The sequence below is a fragment of the Camelus dromedarius genome, chromosome 18 (genome assembly GCF_036321535.1).
Source record: "Camelus dromedarius isolate mCamDro1 chromosome 18, mCamDro1.pat, whole genome shotgun sequence".
In the NCBI taxonomy this organism is placed as follows: Eukaryota; Metazoa; Chordata; class Mammalia; order Artiodactyla; family Camelidae; genus Camelus; species Camelus dromedarius.
Window position 1 is genome coordinate 38,724,778 of NC_087453.1, and position 21,696 is coordinate 38,746,473.

General features: G+C 42.3%; 1 long non-coding RNA gene across 3 annotated transcripts in view; it reads right to left on the reverse strand.

Moving 5' to 3' along the window:
* Positions 1-6,105: 6,105 nt before the first annotated feature.
* Positions 6,106-21,696, reverse strand: part of LOC135318534 (uncharacterized) — a 61,123-nt gene continuing 45,532 nt past the window's right edge. For 2 of the 3 annotated variants that reach the window (XR_010376675.1, XR_010376673.1), the window contains exon 7: positions 6,106-7,150. This is a non-coding gene — a long non-coding RNA (uncharacterized LOC135318534). Of the gene's footprint in view, positions 7,151-8,657; positions 9,097-21,696 lie in introns of those variants that run through there. The other variant, XR_010376674.1, reaches the window with a different exon arrangement.

Genomic DNA, 21,696 nt, shown 5'->3' on the forward strand with positions numbered 1-21,696 from the left:
GAGGGGATGGGGTGCTTCCAAGTTTGGGTTCTGGGGTTCCCTGTCTAAAGGTGGCACTGGCACAAATCCTTTATTCATGGAGTAATAAAGCCCCCCAGTCTCGTGGCTAATTGGGCCTCCCTGTCCTACATGTAAGGAGCCGGAGGGCTTGGGTTAGGCCCCCAAACCTGTTTTTTGGTGAGCTTTCAGCCCTATCACACCACCTGGGTTGTCCCGTTTCAGTCACATGACTGATTTTGCAGGTAGGCGTGAATCCTGGACAGTGCCTGGGACTTCCAGGTTTCCCCTACAGTAGGGACACTGAAGAAAGTTCACCCCATAAGGTGTGTTCGGGGCCTCGAGGACAAGTAGGGACCCATAGACAGATGTCTGGATGGGTGGCGATCAGGCCCCAGTCTTGGAAGAACAGAGATTCCATTACTGTTTTAACAGTGAAATTGAGGGAGTAATTCTGGAAGTTCTGATGCAACTGAGATTAAAATTATTATATGGTTTTTATTGTTAGCAGTAGTAGTTTTTAACCCTTAGACCCAGTCCCCCCTATTTATAATAAATATTTTGTAACCTTTCTTTTCTGGTGCCCGGAAGTGAACGTCATAGAAAATGTAACCTAACTATAAATATGATAAACAAATAGGTAGATGGAAACATGTGGTGCCTAAATTCTTATATTATGGGGTATTTTATATTCTATGCTAATTAGTGACCTCTCAGGACAAAAGGCACATACAAAGGGAGTCACTTCTAATAAACTATTTTTCCAAGCCTTACCTAACTGGGAAACAAGTGGCTTCAGAATGTTAGAGCACCTCCCATGTCCCTGGGGAAATCTCCTTGTCAGAGTTACACTTGCTGATGGTGTCCTGTGCTAAGTGCAAGCAAATGCGGTTCGGAAGCTGCCAGGAGGCTGACTCCAGGGATTCCTTCTCTGTCGCAGCTGTGAGGGAGCCTTGTCTTTCCTGACCACAACCACAGAGGCGATTTTGAATCTCTGAAAACTGCCATACCAGTGTATATCACAACCCTCACAAGATACATTGAATAAAGTAGAAAACTTTAAGTGTCTCCTTTAGGATAGAAATAGGGTATAAAAGAAATAAATTTAAAAATTCTAGTGCCCGAATAAGTGCTACATTACACTGGCTGCATCATAAGGTTAGAAAACTTCATTACCGCTTTACATACCACATCTTGCAGTTAGATTTTATTTATCTTTTTTTTTCCCTAAAGAAAAAACAATCATTTGATGAGTTCTTGTGTCAGAGGTGACGAGCAGAGAGCAAGTGTAAAACCGGGAATCGTGGTGCTGGTTAGTCTAATATAAGCTCCGTCACTGCACAGATCATCTTTACTCATTTTACTGCACTTTTTGGAATCACCGTCTCACTTGGAAAAACCCCTGTGTCAGTTGGATTTGTTAGTAAAACAATTATTTTTCTTACCTAGAACATCAGTGATGTTTTCAAGATGATAAAAAAAATTTGCCCATGGCATTTAAACAGTTGCTTGTTCTCGTAACTCATGGCTCACGGTCTAGTATTTGTCACAATTGGAGAACTGTGTTTTCTTTGTGCAAATTCTCATTGCTTTGGTGACGCAGGGACACTTGTCCTTACTGGATGGAGTATGACAGTAGTTTTTTGCATTCTCTCCCTAAATCTGGAGTCCTGTGTTATGTTTCCTGTTAACTTAAAAAATAGGAATATTGTTATTTACCTAAATATCTTACCTCACACCAGTGGTGCATATCAAATTGGTCTAAATAGGAATTCCAATATTAAATGAGACAGTAATTTCACAACCCACTTTTCCAAATATTTGGATTGATGGTTCAACTATACTGGGGACATTAGCTGTTTTAATTGAATCAATCATTGCTTTCTTCAATAAAATTTTCCATTCCATCTGCTCTTTTGGTTTATTGTTCTTCAGTGTTTCATTTGCTTTCTTTCCCAAAAATATATGATTTTGGCTTTTGTCATTGAAAATCCTTGCTGGTTTTGCTACCTCATGCTGGAGAGTAAGGCTTGTGACTGTTTTATAGTCACTGGTTTCATGGTTGTATGAGTGCTTAATGCCACGTTGCAGGGGTGTGGAGACCTAATGAATTGTGTACATAAAAGGCTTATTCTACACTGAGTGCAGGGTTAGTGTTCGCAGCCCATGTCATCAGTATCATAATTAATCCATTACAATCATCCTCTATTAATCAGTGTTATCCTTCTAACGTCTCCAGGAGAGGAAATGTAGTAGTCTAAATGCAAATCTGCCAAACTTTCAGTCAATTCAAAACCTTTAAAGCTTTGCTGTCAATAGGACTGTGTGCTTTCTATCCCTAATTCTGCTCCTCCTGACCCAGGACGCGGTCTCCACAGCTGATGATCCGTGAGACACTGGATTCTTGATCCCATGGCTCTGTGTGTTCTGAGACATCTGGGGACTTCAGCACTGTTTTAGGGGCTTTGGGTCCCACCTCTTCATAGCATTGCTGAGATGATATCTGTGGGTTCACCCTCATTCTTGAGTGTATGGTGCATTTTTTCTAGAACCAACACACGCCACCGTGGCAGCACTGCTTTGACCACTTGCTGGGACAGCGTGTGCTTGTCAGTTCTTGGGTTTAAATTTCTGTTCTAATTTCTATAATGGGGTATATTGACAGATACACTCCATGTAAACAGAAGCTCTGTGGGGTTTTCAGCAACTTCTAAGAACATAAATATTCCTGAAGCAGCTAATCTTCCTCCCAACAAGTGAGGAGCAAACCGGCAAGTCCTGGGTGCCTGTGGCGGCCAAGCTGTGCAGCCCAGGCTGCTCACCGAGGAGCAAGGAGAAAATCTTAACCTACTTCCATGCTGTCTTTCACAGAATCTCAGAAATGAACTTTTTAATATCTAAAGAGGGGTGATTTTTTAAAATAAATTTTTTATTTTTTTCCTTTTTCAGTTGTATTAGGTAGAATTTTTACAGTTCAACTTCACATACACTTATTGCATGTAAATACATGTATAGAACATACTGCATTTTTTAGTTTACATATATGTACTAATTATTGTTTCTAAGAACAGATTAGAGCTTTAGATTTTTAAAATTAGTTGCCAGAGGAATAAGGACATCTACAAAAAATAAACAGAATATGGTAATCCAATCACAAAGGACAGTCAGATGTGCTTGCATATATTCAAGAAATCAAAACAATATTTCATTTGTGGTCTTATTATTATTGCTATTAATTTTAGATTCCCCATAAATGAAGTCATATGGCATTTTTCTTTCTCTTTCCACCCCACTTCACTTAGAATGACAGTCTTCAGGTCCATCCATGTTGCTGCAAATGGCATCTTTTATGGCTGAGTAGTATTCCATTGTATATATGTATCACCTCGTCTTTATCCAGTCATGTGCTGATGGACATTTGTGTTGTTTACATGTTCCTTGTTCTATGTCCCTTCTGGCAACAATTACAGATTTTAAATATTTTCCACCTTAAAATCCTTCCTGAAGGAGATGTGGTAACTGGAATCAAAAACAGTTACAGCACAGGGTTGTGTGTTATGGGCCCTGGAGGCTTGGTAGAAAGGTTGGCAGAAAGGATTTCAGATTCTGATCAAATGAGTCCTCCTCTTGTAGCCCTGCTGACCGCCTCTCTCACGGCCTGCCCTACAAGTCTGACCAGTCCCTTCTGTGAATCCTAGTGTATTGTGCACAAATTTTGTCCAATTGCTGTCATCCAGTAGGGACCTTAAGTGAGGCACCCAAGCTCCTGTGTTGGTTTCTTCCATCAGCCCTTAACTTCCTTGGGAGCCAGGACTGTCTCATTGCCCCAAGGATCCCTAATGCCTAGTGAGATGCCTGATAAAGCTGGTACTTAACGAGCACATGGGTCAAATGGAAAAACCTGATCAAAAAAAGGCCCTCATTTTTCAGACATGCCTACTTAAGCACATAGGGTAAAATGACATGTCTTCTTGGATTTGCTGTCAAATACTTCAACAAAGGACAAACAAAAGAACAAAGGTCTGAATAAAGGAAATATGGAAAAGTTTGTGAATTCCTTAATCTGGGTGATGGGCTGATTGTACTATACTTACTGATGTATACTTAAGTTAGTTTATAATTTTACTGTCATTAGCTGAATAGCAAGTATTAATACGTACTAATTGAAATCCTTAGAACTGAACAAACTTACCCCACACAAAATCCTTAATATCCTATTAGTTTGTCTTTCAGAAATCTTTTCCCACAAAGACAGGAAAAAAGGGAAAGTCAGATCCGTGCAGTATTTCCACGTTGTCAAAAGACCAAAGGCCGATACAAAAGAAGAGATTGTAAAAAAGATAAAGAGGCTGAAATCAATGTCCGGAAAACCTAGCTAACAATCCTAAATGGCCCAACTTAACTAACCTCAGCACTGCTGCATCAAGAATGGGGCAAATAGCACCTAGTGGATTTTTTTTTTAGTAAATAAATAATGATCCAGTTCCTATCACAGGCAATTATGATAAGACTGAGTATAAGTTCTAACACCAACTAGTGTACAAATCATAATTTATACTTGATTCAAACTGCTTCTTCTATAAAATTTGAATCTTTTTATTCTTAAGACAGATTTGTGGCCTATGACCTAGTGATAAAATTTTCAACTGGCTTGTATTAAAAAAGTTCACCATAGTGAGAGTTTATTACATCAAGTATTCCTTTTTGGGAAACCCATGTGCCTTGTCACTCTCTTTCATAAGATTTCCTGTGGAAAATTCAATCCTTCATTCAGGAAAAGGCTGAGCAATATACCTCATGGAAAACCTTCATAAACTGCAACACAAGAAAATGAAAATGACAGTGAGCAGCCCGTGAAGCCAGCAGACACAGAGCACACGGCTGTGTTCCCTCCTCAACTTTCTGTAACCAGCAGAGAAAATGTGCATTTCAAGAAATAGACATAAACACTTTTCAGGACCTGAGCACACAATTTCCCTTTCAGGGTTTCGTGGGCTTCCATTTAATTCTATGAGAAATGTTTAAAACAACAGAACAACAGCTGAGATAGGGTTTAAAGTAACTTTTATGTCTTAGTGAAAATAAAGCCAACTGATAGTTATCATTTTTACTTTATTTGATCTCACTCTCTTACTTTACCTCCCCAACATCCTCCACAAAATGATGGTGAACATCCCCCCCTGGGTCAGAAGGCTAAGTGGAAAGTACCAATAAAATGGAGGTGTGCTTTGTTATTTTATTTTTCAAAACAAACAAGTTTCATTCATGTGATTTAATAATTAAGATCAGAAACAAAGTCTACTCAATAAATGGTAGCCAACACATGTCATCATAGCTGCTCATCAGGTTTGGCCCCACGTTACACACTTTTACATGGACATGTGCCATGTGCTGTCATGGGAAACGGTGAGTGGGGACAGGGCCTCTGCTCTCACAGGGCACACAGCCTGGTGGGGGAGGTGGTGTTCAATCATTGCCCTTTTTTTTTTTAATGTACTTACAAATTATGGGAAATGCTATTTAAAAAGAACAAAATGAGTCAATGAAAGTGAAAAATACAAGGACAGTATTTAGGCTGAGGGAAGACAGGGAACCTCTTTGAAGAGCTGACACTCCACTGAGACCAAAAGGACAACTCCAGTGCTGCAGGTGAAGGGCAGGGACACATTGATAAAGGGCTGATATCCAGAATATACCAAAATCTCTTTAAACTCAACAAGAAGAATGAATAACCTGCTTAAAAAATGAGCAAAATTCCTCAACACACACCTCATCAAAGAAGAAATCTAGATGCCAAAGAAGTGTATGGAAAGATGCTCCACAGCATCTGTCATTAAGGGGATGCAGACTGAAACAGCGAGGTACGACTGCACACCTGTCAGAACTGCCAAAACACAGAACACTGACAGCACCTAATGCTGGTGAGGATGTGGAGCATCAGGAATTCTCATGCATTGCTGGTGGGAATGTAAAACGGCCCAGATACTTTGGAAGACAGTCTGGCAATTTTTTACAAAACTAAACGTACTCCTAACATATGATCAGGCAACTGTGCTCCTTGGTGTTTTCTCGACGAAATGGAAACTTATGTCCACACACAAATCTGCATACAGATGTTAATAGCAGCTTTATTCATAATCACCAGAACTCAGAAGCAACTAAGCTGTTCTTCAGTAGGTGAATGGATAAACTGTGGTCCAGCCAGAAAATGGACTATTATTTGGTGCTAAAATGAAATGAGTTATCAAGGCATGGAAAGACATGGAGGAAACTTAAATGCATATTACTAAGTGAAAGAAGCCAATCTGGGAAGGTTCCGCAACTGTCTGATTCCAACTGTATGGTGTTCTGGGAAAGGGAAAACCACAGAGACTAAAAGATCAGTGGCTGTCAGAGGCTAGAGGGGAAGGAGCAATGAATGAGGTGCAGCACGGAGCATTTTAAGGTCACTAAGACAGACTACTCTATATGATGCTGTGACGGTGGATACATGTCATTGCACATCTGTCCAAACCCACAGAGTGCACACCACCAAGTGTAAATCCTAGTGTCAAGTCTGGGCTCTGGGTGATGATGACGTGTCAGTGCAGGTTCACTCATTGTCGCAAATGCACGCTCTGGTGCAGGCGTCAATATTGAGGAGGCTTTGGGGACAAACTGCAGTTCATACACCAAATCCAGCCCCAGCCACCGCTGTTAATAAAGCTCTGTGGGTGTGTGGAATGTCCGGCTGCTCTGGCGTCTGAACAGCAGAGCTGAGCAGCTGCACCAGAGATCAGGAGATTGGCAGACCCTGAAATACTTACTCCCAAGCCCTTGACAGAAAAAGTCTGCTGAGCCCTGTTCTAAACGAATCAGAATTCACCCTGATGAGACAGGACAGCAGGGCCCAAACCAGGCATGGTTAATGGGACTGAAGCAATGTTTTAGTTCCAACACCTTTGCTGAAGTCCTGCAGATCCAGCGACAGACTGTAGCCAGGAAGCCTCTGCAGAAGGAGTCGGTAGCAGGCCTTCCAGCCAGGCTCCAGGATGCCGGGGGCCGCGCGCTGCACGGGGGCCACCCGCTTGAAGAAGGCGGACTTGCGGTGGAAGCCGATCAACTCATAGAGCTCGGAGAGGATGCTGCACTGCTGAATTCTCTCCTAGGAATGCTGAAGCACAGGGAGAAAAGCAACAAGCATCTGAACGAAACATGTAAGTGAAAAAAACCAGTAAAAAATTTTCCCTTAAAACAGAGACCCAATGACACAGGAAGGAAGAGGAAGGCTGACTTTGTGCACTGATGGGACCGGATGCAGAAATGCAGGGAAGCAGCGCTGTGCAGACGCTCCAGACCCCCTCTGGGCCCCACCTTTCCTCGTTCCGCCTCTCCTTTTACTAGAAAGGCCCATATTCCCTGAAACAGAGGAATCTGCTACCTAAACATGGGACACAGAGAAGGGAAAGAGGAAAAGGAAGGGAAAGTTAAGGAACAACAGTTCATCTAGACCCTAGGGTTTGGGCGGGACTTTCACCAAACACACAACCTCTCAAAGCACAGAGCACACAGTAAGAGGCTGACAGAGTGACTGTGACTTCTGCTCCTTAAACACCAGCTACCTGCCAGCACACGCTGTGCCGTTACTGAATCATTACAATCATTTCAGAAACTATTACTACCCCGGCTAACAGGCAAGGAAATCTGAAACTCGGGGAGGAATTATTATCATCCTGAACAAATTCCCACGGCCCAGAAGTGTTAGAGCCTCCGGCAGACCCTGGACTAAAATGCTCCTCATCACCACGGGCCCTGAGCCTCAGGCTGAGGCCACGTCAGGTCTGCACGGGCCCAGAGCACGAGTCTGTGGGACAGGGAGTGGTCCCACTCAAAGTGCCAGGCCAAGGCCCTCAGGAACCTATGTAATGAAACCAAATCCCCAAACTCATTTCCAACGCACTGCCCTGTCCGGGAGGACTGCTCGGCACATCTGGCTTATCACCTGTGCACAGGCTGTGCAAGGGGCCCAGACAGTGACGTGACGTCCCAGTGGAAGTGGCTCGGAGACCGCTTCATCACAGGACAGACTCTCCCGGCTTCCAAAGTTAACTCTCCATTCCATTTCCAACTGGAAAGTAAGTTTAGACTTGTTTTCCTCTCCAGAAACAAAGAGAGGTAACATCAGCGGGAAACTCAAGACTGAGGAAGAGTCTCCTGGCCATTTGGAAGGATAAGCCGGGGAGGGAACAGAGACAGGGATCAGAAAGGCCCGTGTTCCAGTCCAAAGTCTGCACGTCACTCGCTTTGACAGTTTCATTTTTAATACAGGTGATAAAATCTAATTATGATTGTTGGGAAAACTAAATGAAATAACGTATGTCACTAGCATAGGTGTAAAATCCTCCATGAGTGTTCCAGAAATGGACGTGACCGTGGTTAGATACTGTCTGCCAAGTCTTATGTGCTAAGTTCACATCAGCCAGCCAGAGATGTGCCAGAGAATGCTTCAACAGCCAGCAGCCTTCTCCAACTTGGAAACTCACAGTGTCCGAAGAACAGGCAGTGGTGGATGCTTTGGGACACTCTGGAGGTAGCACTCCAGTGATGACTTTAAAAAACTGGGGAGAATTTAGGGGACCATACAGCTCAAATACAGAAAACTCATTCCATGTCTACAAATATTCATCTCGAGCCATGATGATTCAGAGAGGAAATACATATTCAAACGTACATCATTTTCCCACATAAGTGCATCAAAACAATTTGGAAAGAATGTAACTTTCTTCTCTAGATCACACAGTGGGGATTACAAGGTTTGTACTGAAAGCCCTAAGTGTAAATCATCTGCAAACGTAACTGGGTCCACTATCAATCATCATCATTCGAAGGGAAGGATGGAAAAGAACAAAGCCAAGCTAATACGCTCCGGTATTTTGTTGGGTTACGATGTCACAGAGGAGACGGACAGGTCATCAAGGAACCACTCTGCCGTGATCACGGAGCCGGGGAGCGGGATGGGCGTCAAGATGTATGACGCAGCCGTAGCTGTGCCCGCGCTTCTAGGCAGGTACCCAGTCACTTCGAGAAGGTGTCAAAAGTGTATGCCCACGTCCTCATCACCTGTCATGTATTAAAGAGAAATGGAAACCTATAAAAGGCCAATACCCTTGGTGGATACACCGTCCAAAGAGCAAAGTCACAGTTTGACAACTGGCCATCCCGGTTCCCTGGGATTCATTCTTGGAGAACCTTAAAAACCACTCTTCTGTCCTGAAGAAGTGCTGCCTACTTGTCCTATCTTTGGCTCAGGGATACAGCACTTTCACGTGGACTTTAATATCTGCACAGATTTTATTGTCTTTCTCCAGGTTCACTTGTCCATTCTGAAGAGTCCTGAGTTAAGTCCAAATTCCATAAGATCAATTCCCTCTAGTGACAACTCAACGAGTCTGCAATTACAAACCAACTGAACAAGACTGTCCTCAGCTAAAAATGTCACCCACCCTTCACTGTTTTCTTAATCTCCTCTCCTGGCTAATTGCAACAGACTAACACCACCCTCCACCAAGTTCCCAACTATGTCAAATAGAAAGTAAGGTCCATAAAAGAGGAGACAACTCCATAGTCACCTCTGAATTCCTAGCATATATTAATGTCAATAAATAGGACTATGATTATGGCTTCTTTCCTTTAAAACCTTTCTGGTTATTTAAATGAGACCATGGAAGGGAGGTGTTTGGGTCCAGTATCTTAATCCAGAAGACTCTGGAGACCTTTTTCGGAATGGCTGCCCACTGATTCATTCAAAACACAACTTCTCTTTCCAGGAGGAGCTGTGATTTTCTGCCAGGAGTTTGTTGTCACTCTCATGCCAGAAGAGATTTAAACTAAATACTTATATTGGATATGTTATTTTTCCCCGCTTCCAAAAAAATTGACTTTCCTTACTTCCTTGCCTTGAGGAATGCTTTTTTACTTTTCTTTCTAATTCACCCTTTTATAAAGCAGGATTCTCAGGATGTGCTTGGCCTTACATAAGAACAGCCATCCAACTCCCAGTGTGAGAGGCCTGGGGCTCACCTCCTGCCCTCCTGTCAAGGCAACTGAAACTCAGTTCGGGAGCCAACTGGCCCCCCAGGGCTTCTAAGGCTCACGTATCTCCCAGAATCCCTGCTTTCTGGTTTGACTTGGCTTCTGAGGATTTCCCCTCACTTTCTTGACAATTAGCTGTGCAGCTTGAAAGATGAGGAAGAAGGTCTTATTTCTTAATCAGCATTTTAAGGAACTTATGTAATGAAGGTTTTCAAGAGTTTCTAGAACCCTCCATTGCCGAGACAGAAAACAAAATAGATATTTTCTAAATTTAGCTATCATGTGCATTTTTTCTTTGCTTTTGTTTTCTTAACTGCTAACAGACATTTTTTAATTAAAAAATAAAATAAGGCCCCAAATATGATAGAACATTGAAGAGGAAACAAAATTAAAGGGCAAAGACAGAAAAATGATAAGTACTCTACAAAGTTAATAGAAAACATACACTATGGATCAGATCAGCAATTCTCAGTAACAGCTAATTGAAACCTGACCATGAGGTAAAATGTCTCTCCTGTCAGGAGACGGCCAACAGAAAACAGAATTAAATCAACAAACTAAAATTCTAAGTCTGGCGAGGTAGAGAAGTCTACCGGCTAAATGTGTTTTTTTCTGGAAAAGAGGGAGACTCACAAGATCTTTTCTGTGGAGCCTGAGCCCAGGTGAGGGCGGTGAATTGAGCTCTGTAAGTACCCAATTAGCAAAGTGAGTGATGAATAAAGAGACGTGAGGTTTGATGACACAGATGATACTACTATTCACTTGTCCTGCAAGTATGTCTTCACGTTCAATGATCAATACCTCGGCGTCCTCAGGGATTGAGATTATAGGAAAATGCACAGCCCGGGCCCAGACCTCCTCTGTGATTGTGGCACTGCACTTAGATGTTTCAAGGGCACCTCCAACTCCACCTGCAAAGAGCTGACTTCACGGTGCTCCTCCCATAGCCGTCCTGCCCAGGGCCATCACTCACAGATGTGACTGGACCCCTCCTTCAGGGCCCAATTTCCTCAGTCAACGAGTCCCACCACCCACACCTCACCTACCAGGTTCTCACTGGCACTCCCTCAGCACTGACTCTGTGCTGGGGACCACACTGCACATTGTGCACACGTTATCTCACTGGATCTCCACAGCAGTCCTGGGAAGTCGGTATATCACTGCTTCAATTAATAAGATAAATTGTTTCACTTCCTTGAGTGTGTCATCCAAAGTGAAACGGCTACTGAGCCACAAACCTGGGACTGAAAATCACTTGAAAATTGAACACTGCTACACCTCACAGCCACCCTACTCTGACTTATCACATCACCTCCTGCCGAGCCTTCTAAATGTTTCTAGGCATTCTACAAGACAAAAGTGATCTACGAGAGCACCCCACTCCCCTACTTAAAATCTGACAATGACGTTCCACTTCCCTTAGGAGAAAGCCCCACTGGGCCTGAGCACAGCCCAACGGCCCGGCATCCGCGTTCCCTGGGCGGCCGTGCCGCCTCACCCACCACACAGCGCTACACGTGCCGTGTCCAGGACAGGGATGCTGACTCCGTACAACCCGGGGCTCGTCTCACTCAAACAATGATCACCCTCTTCATGGCTGACTCTCAGAAAAATGTTTTCTCTGGATGAATCAATATCTTTTTCCTTACAACTTCCCATCATTGATAATTAGCTCCCCCCAAAAGAGAAAAGAACTAATCCTCAGACTCCTTATCTGTAAAGTGTGAATAACAAGGAAATATGAGTGGTTTTAAATGAAATAATATTCATGTGAAGCTGAGGGACAATTCCCAACATACAGTAAGCACTCAATATGTGCTTACTTAATATTAATAAAATAGATCCCATTCCAGCAACCTTAAATCAATGCTTTATGGCTTTGTCCAAAAGACTACCGACAAACTATTGGATGAACCCCTTTGAGCAGATTAGCCCAAGCGTACTGGGATAGGTAAGCCTTGACTCCAGTTACAGCTGCAGCCAACCAGCACTACGGGACAGGGGCAGTTTGCTCAAACTCTTACATGTTGTTTGAGCATTTAGTTGTAGTTATTGAATAAAGACAGGTATTATATAGTCAAAGCTCCTGAAACATAAATCTTCAAAGATTGATGCAAATTAGGTTTCAAGTACAACACTCTCACTAGAAATTATTTGAAAATTATAGTCTTAGCTCCTCCACACATCAAAAGGGCATGTTCTTAATGTATCTGACTAAATACACTGAAAGGATTGTTTAAAAGAAATTAAGATGAAGCCATAATGAATAAGCTATTTGTATAATCTGCACAAAGCCCCACCCAAGGGTCTCACTTCTCAATTCCACATAGGTGTTCAGGTAGCTTTACCTGGTCTTGGTTTCTTATGACATGGGGGTGGGAAGAATTGTGGATAGATTTATGTAGCAAATATAAATCTAGGGTATTTGCTGTGTAGGAATCCTAGAAATAAATAAATTGATATATAGTCCCACCCTTAGGAAGCTCAGCCTTTCCAATTACAACAGCATTAAAAATAAAATGAGAGATACATTTAACAAAATTTTACAAGATTTGTACATTGAACATTTTGAAGTATCACCAAAAAAAAATTAAAAGATCTACATATATGGAAGGCATCCCATGTTCATGGAATGGTAGACAATATTGTTAAAAATGTTAAGACTCCCCAAAGTGATCTACAAATTTAATGGAATCCCTATCAAAATTCCAGCTGACTTCTTTGCAAAAATTGAAAAACTGATCCCAAAATTCATATGGAAGGGCAAGGGACCCAGGTCAGCCAAAACAATCTAGAAAAAGAAGAGCAAAGTTGGAGGACTCACTCAAAGGTTACTACAAATCTATTGTACTCAAGTCATTATGGTACTGGCATAAGTTTGGATGCATAAATCTATGAGACACAATAAAAAATCCAGGGAGGAAACTTACATTTACACTCATTTTTCCAGAAATGTGCCAAAAACACTCCATTGAAAGAATAGTCTATTCAACAAATGGTGCAGAGACACCTGGGTATCTGCAGGGAAAAGAATAAATCTGGAATCTGGACCCCCGTATTTTATATAACAAATAATATATTAATTCAAAATGGATCACAGACAGAAACGTAAAAACTAAATGTATAAACTTTCTAAAAGAAGACATAGTTTAAATCTTTGTGGTCCTAGGATAGGCTATGGCTTCCTAGATACAATACCAAGAGTACAAGTGAAAAAAAAAGAACGATAAAATGGACTTCATCAAAATTAAAACCATTTGTTACAAAGGACATCATCAAGAAAGTGAAATGAAAGGGGAAGGGGGTAGCTCAAGTGATACAGTGCGTGCTTAGCAAGAAAAATAAAATGAATAAATCTAATTACCTCCCTTAGAAAGAAATTGTTTTAATGTTTAAAAAAAGTAAAGTGAAATGACAATCTGCAGAATAGGAGAAAAATATTGCAAAGCATATATCAAATAAGAGAATAGTATCCAGGATATAAAACAAATGCTTACAACTGACCAATACAAAGAAAATCGACCCAATTTTTAAATATGCCAAGTATTTAAATAGATACACAATTGGCCAATAAGTATATGAAGAGATGCTCAGCATCACTAGCGAAATCAACATCAAAATGAGATCTGATTTTACACTCACTAGGATGGTTATAATCAAAACATGGACAATAACAAGTGTCGGTCAGGAGGCAGAGACATGGGAACCCTCAATACACAGCTGTTGGAAAGGGGCAATGGTGCAGCTTCTTTGGAAAAGCCTGGTGTTTCCTCAAAAGGTTAGAGTTATATGGCACAGCAATTCCACTCCTACATATAGAGTCATCCCTCAGTATCCTCGGGGGGTTCGTTTCAGGAAACCCCCACCCTGGATACCATAATCCAAGGATGTTTGAGTCCCTTTACAATCAGCCATCTGGATCCATGAAGTGGAAACTACAGATATGGCGGGCCAACTGTACAGCCAACAGAATGAAGATATATTCTCACAAAAACTTGCATATCAATATTCATGGCAGTATCATTCAGAGTAGCCAAAGGTTACAAACAATATCCATCCATCAATGAACGGATAAACAAAATTACCAAGAATAATCCCACAAACTTTTGGTCATTGAATCTTTGACAAAGGGGGTGAGAACATACAATAGAGTAAAGACAGCCTCTTCAGCAAATGGTGTAGGGAATACTGGACAGCTGCATGTAAATCAATGAAGTTAGACTACTCCCTCACAGCATACACAAAAATAAATTAAAAATGGCTTAAAGACTTAAACATGTAGACAAGACACTATAAAACTCTTAGAAGAAAACATAGGCAAAACATCTGACATACATCTCAACAATGTTTCCCTAGAGCAGTCTACTCAAGCAATAGAAATACAAGGAAAATAATACAAGTGGGATCTAATTAAACTTACAAGCTTTTTCACAGCAAAGGAAACAGTAAGCAAAACAAAAAGACAATCTATGGAATGGGAGAAAATAATTGCAATAAATGAAACTGACAAGGGCTTAATTCCCAGAATATGTAAACAGCTCTTACACTTAATAAGAAAGAAAAACAAACAATTCAATCCAAAAATGGGTAGAAGTCCTAAAGAAACATTTCTACAATGAAGACATACAAATGGCCAATAGGCACATGAAAAAGTGCTCAATATCATTATCAGAGAAATGCAAATCAAAACTGCAATCAAGTCTCACCTCTCACCAGTCAGTATAGCCATCATTCAGAAGTTCACAGACAGTAAATGCTGGAGAGGCTGCAGAGAATTTGGAACCCTCCTACACTGTGGTGGGAATGCAGTTTGGTGGAGCCATTGTGGAAAACTGTGTAGAGGTTCCTCAAAAGACAAAAAATTGACCTCCCATATGACCCAGCAATCCCACTCCTGGACATATATCCAGAAGGAACCCTAATTCAAAAAGACAATTTCACCCCAATGTTCACAGCATCACTATTTACAATAGCAAGACATGGAAACAACCTAAATGTCCACTGAAAGATGACTGGATAAAGAGACTGTAGTATATTTCTCCAATAGACTACTATTCAGACATAAAATAATAATAAAGTAATGCCATTTGCAGCAACATGAATGGACCTGGAGAATGTCATTCTAAGAAAAGTAAGCCAGAAAGAGAAAGAAAAATACCATATGAGATCACTCACATGTGGAATCTAAAAAAAAAAAAAAAAAAAAAAAAAAAATCAAAAAACAAAGACACAAAAAGATAAACTTATCTACAGAACAGAAACAGACACAGAGACATAGAAACCAAACTATGGTTACCAGAGGGGAGAGGGTGTGGGAAGGAATAAATTGGGAGTTCAAGATTTGCAGATACTGAGTATGTATACAATAAACCGCAAGTTTATACTGTATAGCACAGGAGAATATATTTAATATCTTATAGTAACTAATGTTTAAAAAGAATATGAAAATGAATACAGGTATGTTCCTATTTAACTGAATTGTTGTGCTGTACACAAGAAACTGACACAACATTATAAACTGACTAGACTTCAATGAAAATATTTTTAAATAGACCAAAAACGAAAAAAAAGGAAAAGGATATTATGAAACCAAAAGAATAAAGTACTGATTCAGGCTACAATATGGATGAACCTTGAAACTTTATGCTAAAATAAGCCAGACACAAAAGGGCAAATAGTGCCCTTTAAGGTGAACTGTATCTAAGCGTTTACTGTACTACTTCTGTAAATTTTCCGGAGGTTTGAAGTCTATCAATATCAAAATAAAATGTATTATTCATTAAAATCATAAAACGCTTCCTCACAGGAGGGCTTTAATTATTAAATGCAGAAATGCATGTAAAGCTCCTGGAACAACACTTTGCACGTCCACACACAGACACTGCTGTCACTGCCGCTCAGAGGGTGGTGCCAGCGCTGATGAGGGCTGCCTCCACTCGCTCCCCTGCAGACAGGAGTGAGGGCCTGGGCTCTGACAGGCAGGGTGAGCGTGACCCTGGGTCAGACACAGCCATGCCCCAGACTCTGCGTTACCCAACTTTCTTATACAAACTGCAACATGTAATGTAAACACGCTACAGGGATGTATCTTACAACACAGGGAATACAGCCAATGTTTACAGTAACTATAAATGGAGCATCTATTGTACACCTGAAATATATCATATTTTAAATCAGCTATATCTTTGTAAAAAATTAAAAAATAATTTAAAAAAGTTATCACTTTAATATTCAATTCGGTTTCTAAGTAACTACTAAACAGCTTAGAATGTATAAAAGCATTTAAGTGTGCTGTTTGTTTACATATTTATTTACTTTCAGCCTCCTGTTAAAAGAGAAATTAAACAATTTTTTAAACACACCTTAACAACCATAACAACAAATAGACAAACTGAGAGTGAAGAGAAATTGGAGATTCAATACTTAAATGAAACCAGGGGGAGGTAAAGTCATAAAAATGGATTCCCTGGAGTCAGGGCAAGTGTTAAAGGCCGACTAGAAATTCAGCTGTAAGATTCTTGGCAGCTAAAGCAAAAAGAAAAGATCATGGGGGGTGGTAGAGCGTGTGCTTAGCATGCACGGGGTCCCGGGTTCAAGCCCCAGGGCCTCCACTAACAGATAAATACACCTAATTACCTACCGCCCCAAAAGAGCCCCAAAGAAAAGAAAAATAGAAATTTCTTTCCAAAAAAGCCTTGATATTAAATTTGGATTAAATACTTAAAAAGAAAAAGAAATATAGAAAAGATGAGTGACACTGTGAAGGAAAAGCCCAGCTGAGCTAACGAGCTAAGTCACAAATCTAAGTGTGATAAGTGTCAGTTTACTGATTTAAGTTTTGCTGGGCTAACTCGTAAATCTGAAGTTTAGTGTCAGTTTACTGGGCTAATAAGCTAACTCGTAAATCCAAGGTCAACAATTGTCAGTAACGTGATCTGTTCCAAATTCATAAATCTCAGTGCTTGTTTCTTGGCTGGCCTGTTGTTTCCGTAACAACACAAGCGATAATGCCCTTGAGATAAATCTGTGATGGCTGCTGGCAGGTACCCATGTCTCACGTGGCAAAATCTGAAACATCCTTCTCACCACTCAGAGTCATCATAAGCCCAACCCACCCCTCCCCCTGTTAAATGCAGGAGCAAAGGCAGGGCCCGGCCTTTGCTCTCTCTGTGTCATCACAGTGAGACAGGATGGAAGGGGGCAGAGCACAGCCATTCAAGGAAGGCCACAGCAATTAACATCAAAATGGTGAAGGATTCAAACTCCAATAGGCCTTGAGGCTCAGGATGAAGAGATATAACTTCTAGCAGAGCTTGAGCTTCATTATACACCCATTGTAATAGTAACATGGTGAATAACACGCCCCCAGGCACCATGGCAGTCCCAAGGCTAGCCACAAAAGGTCACAGGGTGGGAAATGGCCAACTCCCCGGGAATCCCAGCCCCTTCCCCTTAGGCTGGTCCTTCTACTTATTAGCAAATGAAACCACCGAGCCCAAGAAAACGAGCAACCCAGCGCCACCTCGCGGTCACCCCTCTCTCTCCGTCTTCGGAGAAAGCCCGCACTCTGTGTAGTGTGTACCTACTTTTAAACTGAGCATCAAACCCCCGCACCTCGTGATGTTTCTCTTGCCTTTCAATGTATCTCTCTGAATAAATCTACCTTTACTCAACACTGGCTTGCTCTTGAATTCTTTACTGCACGAAGCCAAGTACCCACATCTGGCAGGGCACATCCAAGGGGCTCAACCAAAGCCTGGGACACAGCCCTTCTCATGCCCTACTCATTTTTTCTTGTATCAACAGGACTGGGTTGTGAAGGGAGCTCTGAGGCCCCAGCTAAGGGACAGAAGCTGCACCCAGGGCTCAAATTGGCGGGCAGCCTCTCCCCCAGCAGGGGCCTGGGGTCTGCCCGGTTCTCTGTGTTTCTCTGTTGTGCTGACTCCCCAGCCACAGAGCGTTCTCCCTAGGTCTGTCCCCACAAAACCCTTCTCTCCAAAATACAAGCACATCATGTCACAATCCTCTTGTTCAACCAGGAAATGTTCAACCCACTTTTTCCCTCCACAGTAAAGTACCTAACTGTCCTCCCTCCCATCCCAACACTTCTTTCTTTGTGAGAACTCTGCACTCCCCACACACCATCCTGAACGCAGATGCTTGCTGGCTGGGACCGAGATGTTTCAGTCTCACACAGCCTGCGTACTTTCACTTTCCCCTTGTTACCTTAAAAAAGCCTTCCCTGAGTCACCCACAAATCTGATTCTGAACTTCATAAAGTGCTGAGTTTGCAGTCACTGTGTGCATACCTCCCAGGTTTTGACTAAGTTTCCTTCACGAGATCTTCATTAAGGAGCTGCATCAAGAAGTTGAAAGAGGGTATTCTTACATCTGAGCGGAGGAGACTGCAAAAAATTTAAATGGCTTTGAAGAGAGAGTTAACCAGGGACAGAGAGGTCGCAGGTCCTAGTCAACAGTGTCATGAGGCAAAATGTTCTTCAAAGGCTCAGAGTGGCTTCTGAACGCAGAGTCGGCAGGGAGGAGGTGACACGCAGTGAGTGGGGTGAGTGACACAGGGTACGCTCCCCCAGCTGGGGAAGAATTGGATTTTGTTCTAGTTTTCCAAACAATTTCTTACTACCTTTTTCTCCTATTGTCACATACCATTTCCTACGAATTAAGAATATCAATGTCAGTCATTTGGGCCACTTGGGAGAAGCAACACGATGCCATTCACAGGGCTGGGACATGACAGCCACACCAGTCTAGGTTGAAAGACCAGTGGGGGTATTTCCATGGTGATCACGGGCATGCAGCAAACTCCCCAGCTTCAATGACCTCATCTCAAAGGTGGGGCAATAAAACAACCAAGAAAATTGCGTGATGATTATGGAAGACAACTGGTTACTAGGTAAGTGCCCGTGACAGCTGCAGCTTCATGGGGAATGAGTATGATTAACAAGGCCCTGTCTACCTGGCCACATGCTCCCTGCCTTCCTGCCTTGGTGCAGCAGCAGTTTGTTTAGCTGAGATGAACGCCCCCAGAGCAGCCCCGACGGGAAAGCTCGCAGCTCTGCATTGCGAGGCGTGTTCCTTTCCTTCTCAGTGCTGATCACAGTTTGCTGTCATCTGTTTTTATGTTTATCCCTTTTGTAACTTCCTCTCCTCCGGAGTTTTTGCTCAAGCAGCGCAGGGCCAGGTGTGTCTTGTGGCCTGCCGGATATTCTGGGCTGGGAAACAGCCGACCACACATCTCGCCCTGGTGCTGAACGGAGAGGGCAGAAGGCCCTGGGGCCCATGCTGAACTGAGGCCCCTGCACCCAAAGTTATGGTCTGACTTTTGGCAAATTACACAGTCTTCTTTACCCTGAGATTCCTCATCTGTCCATGAAAATAACTGCCCATGGCACACAGAGTTACCAAGATTAAAGGAAATCACCAAATTCACAACATATTCAAGGGGCTACCAGTGCATCCTCAACAGACAAATGCTGCCTTTACGGCTCTGACACATGTCAAGCGGGGCGGCCACACACAGTGAACACTGCTAAGTGCCAGTGTGTTAAGCGCTTCATGTGTGCTACAATACTCTTTAGAACTTACAACAATCCCAGGAAGAAAAGAATATTATCATGCCCATTTCACAGATTCACCAACAGGTTAAGAGAGGTTACATTCTAGTCCAAGGCTGTATGGTGAGGAAATGGCGATTTAAACCGGAATCTGGGCCCAGGCCTAGGCTCCATCTCTCTCCCATCCACCTGACCACTTGCCTATGAATTCCACCTGTCCAATACACAAGTTTGCAGCCGGCCAGCTCTTAAATGCAATGTGTGCCACCATTTGTCAATGTTGGTTAATTACCATAAACTGTTCTCAGAAACCACTACAGAAAAGAAAGGTGGACTTAAGGAATTCTGCATTGCGTTCTCCTGTAATGTGCAGAAACCCTTCCCTACACCACCAAATCCAAATGTATGCTTCCTCTATGTTTATGTTTGCACACGGCTTATTAAAGTAGAAGGTACCTGCAGTAATTCCATCTCGGCTGCTTTCCAAGGTTGCAGATTATCCATAATCAGTCCGTGAATGAAAATACTACAATGTGAATGAAAATACTGCAACCATGTCAGTAAACAAAGAATGCTGAAACCAAGTCATTAGCGGCTGCCGCCAACCCCCAGCGAGGACAGGCCTGCAGCCCAGCAGCTGCAGCAACTCACAATGGTGCCCTCTGAGCAGACTCAGAATAAGAAAGGACAGGATACTGGCCCTAGGTAGCTAGGTGCTTGTTTAAAGAATGAATTCAGGGAGTCCAAAATGTTTGCTTCCTCCCATACATAGAAAAGCACTAAATTCTTGAACTTGAGATACCTGGCTTTCTTTAGATAACAAGAAGTCTTTTACTGTTCCAACAACCTGGTCTTTGTTGTAAAGCTCCTATATATCCTAGCTCCTCCTCAACCTCTTGGGAGCAGTCCCTCAGAGAGATCTGAGAGGCTGTCATCACGGCTCGAGTAATCCCGCCAAATAAAACATAACTCTTAACCTTTAGGCTGCACATGTATTTCAGTCAACAGTTTTGGACACCATGAAGGGACCCAGAGCAGACTTTCTCCACCTGAACTCTCCGAGTGTCCGGAGCCTTGGTACCATAAGTGGCCCTTTGTGCCCATCTGCCTCCTCGGGGAGTCCAGATGAATTTTGGTGAGTCTCTCTTGGTTCTTGGAACTCACATATTGGTTGATGATCCTGAGTTTTATTTGGCGGTGTTTCCAGGTAACTGGCCCTCCAGTTGAAAGATACTGGGGTGAATTACCCACCCAGTGGAGACATACTGGGTGGGGCCTGGTTGAAAGATAACGGGAAATACCCACCTTGAGGAAACGTCCGAAGTGGGGCTGGTGGAAACATACCAGGAAAATACTCACCCAGTGGAGACATCCCGAGTGTGTCCAAGTTGAAAGACACTGGGTTCAGGGCTGAGTGGTTAGGTAAGAGGTTGGTCTAATGTTTTCCTCAATTTGGTTACCTCCATTGAATTTTTCAGGATAAAAGTAAAACTCTTATGAGTAAACTTTCAACTCCAAAAATGGGACCCTCCTCCTGGCTGGTAACAGCTTTCTCTGGTGACAGAGAATCTTGCAGGAGTGGTTGAGGCAAAGACTTCATGCCATAGGGTTGTCCCTGAGGGAAATCTTACTAGCAAATTTATTCTGAGAACCCGACCTTACAATGGGGAATAGAACTTTCAAAAAAAATAAAAAACAGAAAGGAAAAGAAAAAATGACAGGTTGCCAGCCTCCAACAATTACCCCAGCCAGGTTTATGTACGTACAAAACTTACAGCATTAATTGGGAATTAGAAAAAAAAAAAAAAAAAAACCTCACTCTGAAAGTAACTAACCAGGCCTGATAAAAACATTTTTTGGAATTCTGAACTTATAAAAACAAAATCCCCGTTAGGGGGAACTTGGATTTCTCTTCCTGTGTCCTTGAAATGTAAACGTTTTATCTTTCTCTGGGTGTTTTAAGTGTGTGTATGTATGTATATATATGTTTACATTTTTTTTAAAGGAAACCTTGGACTCTGCCATACAAAAGGTTCAGGTATTGTGTACATATGGT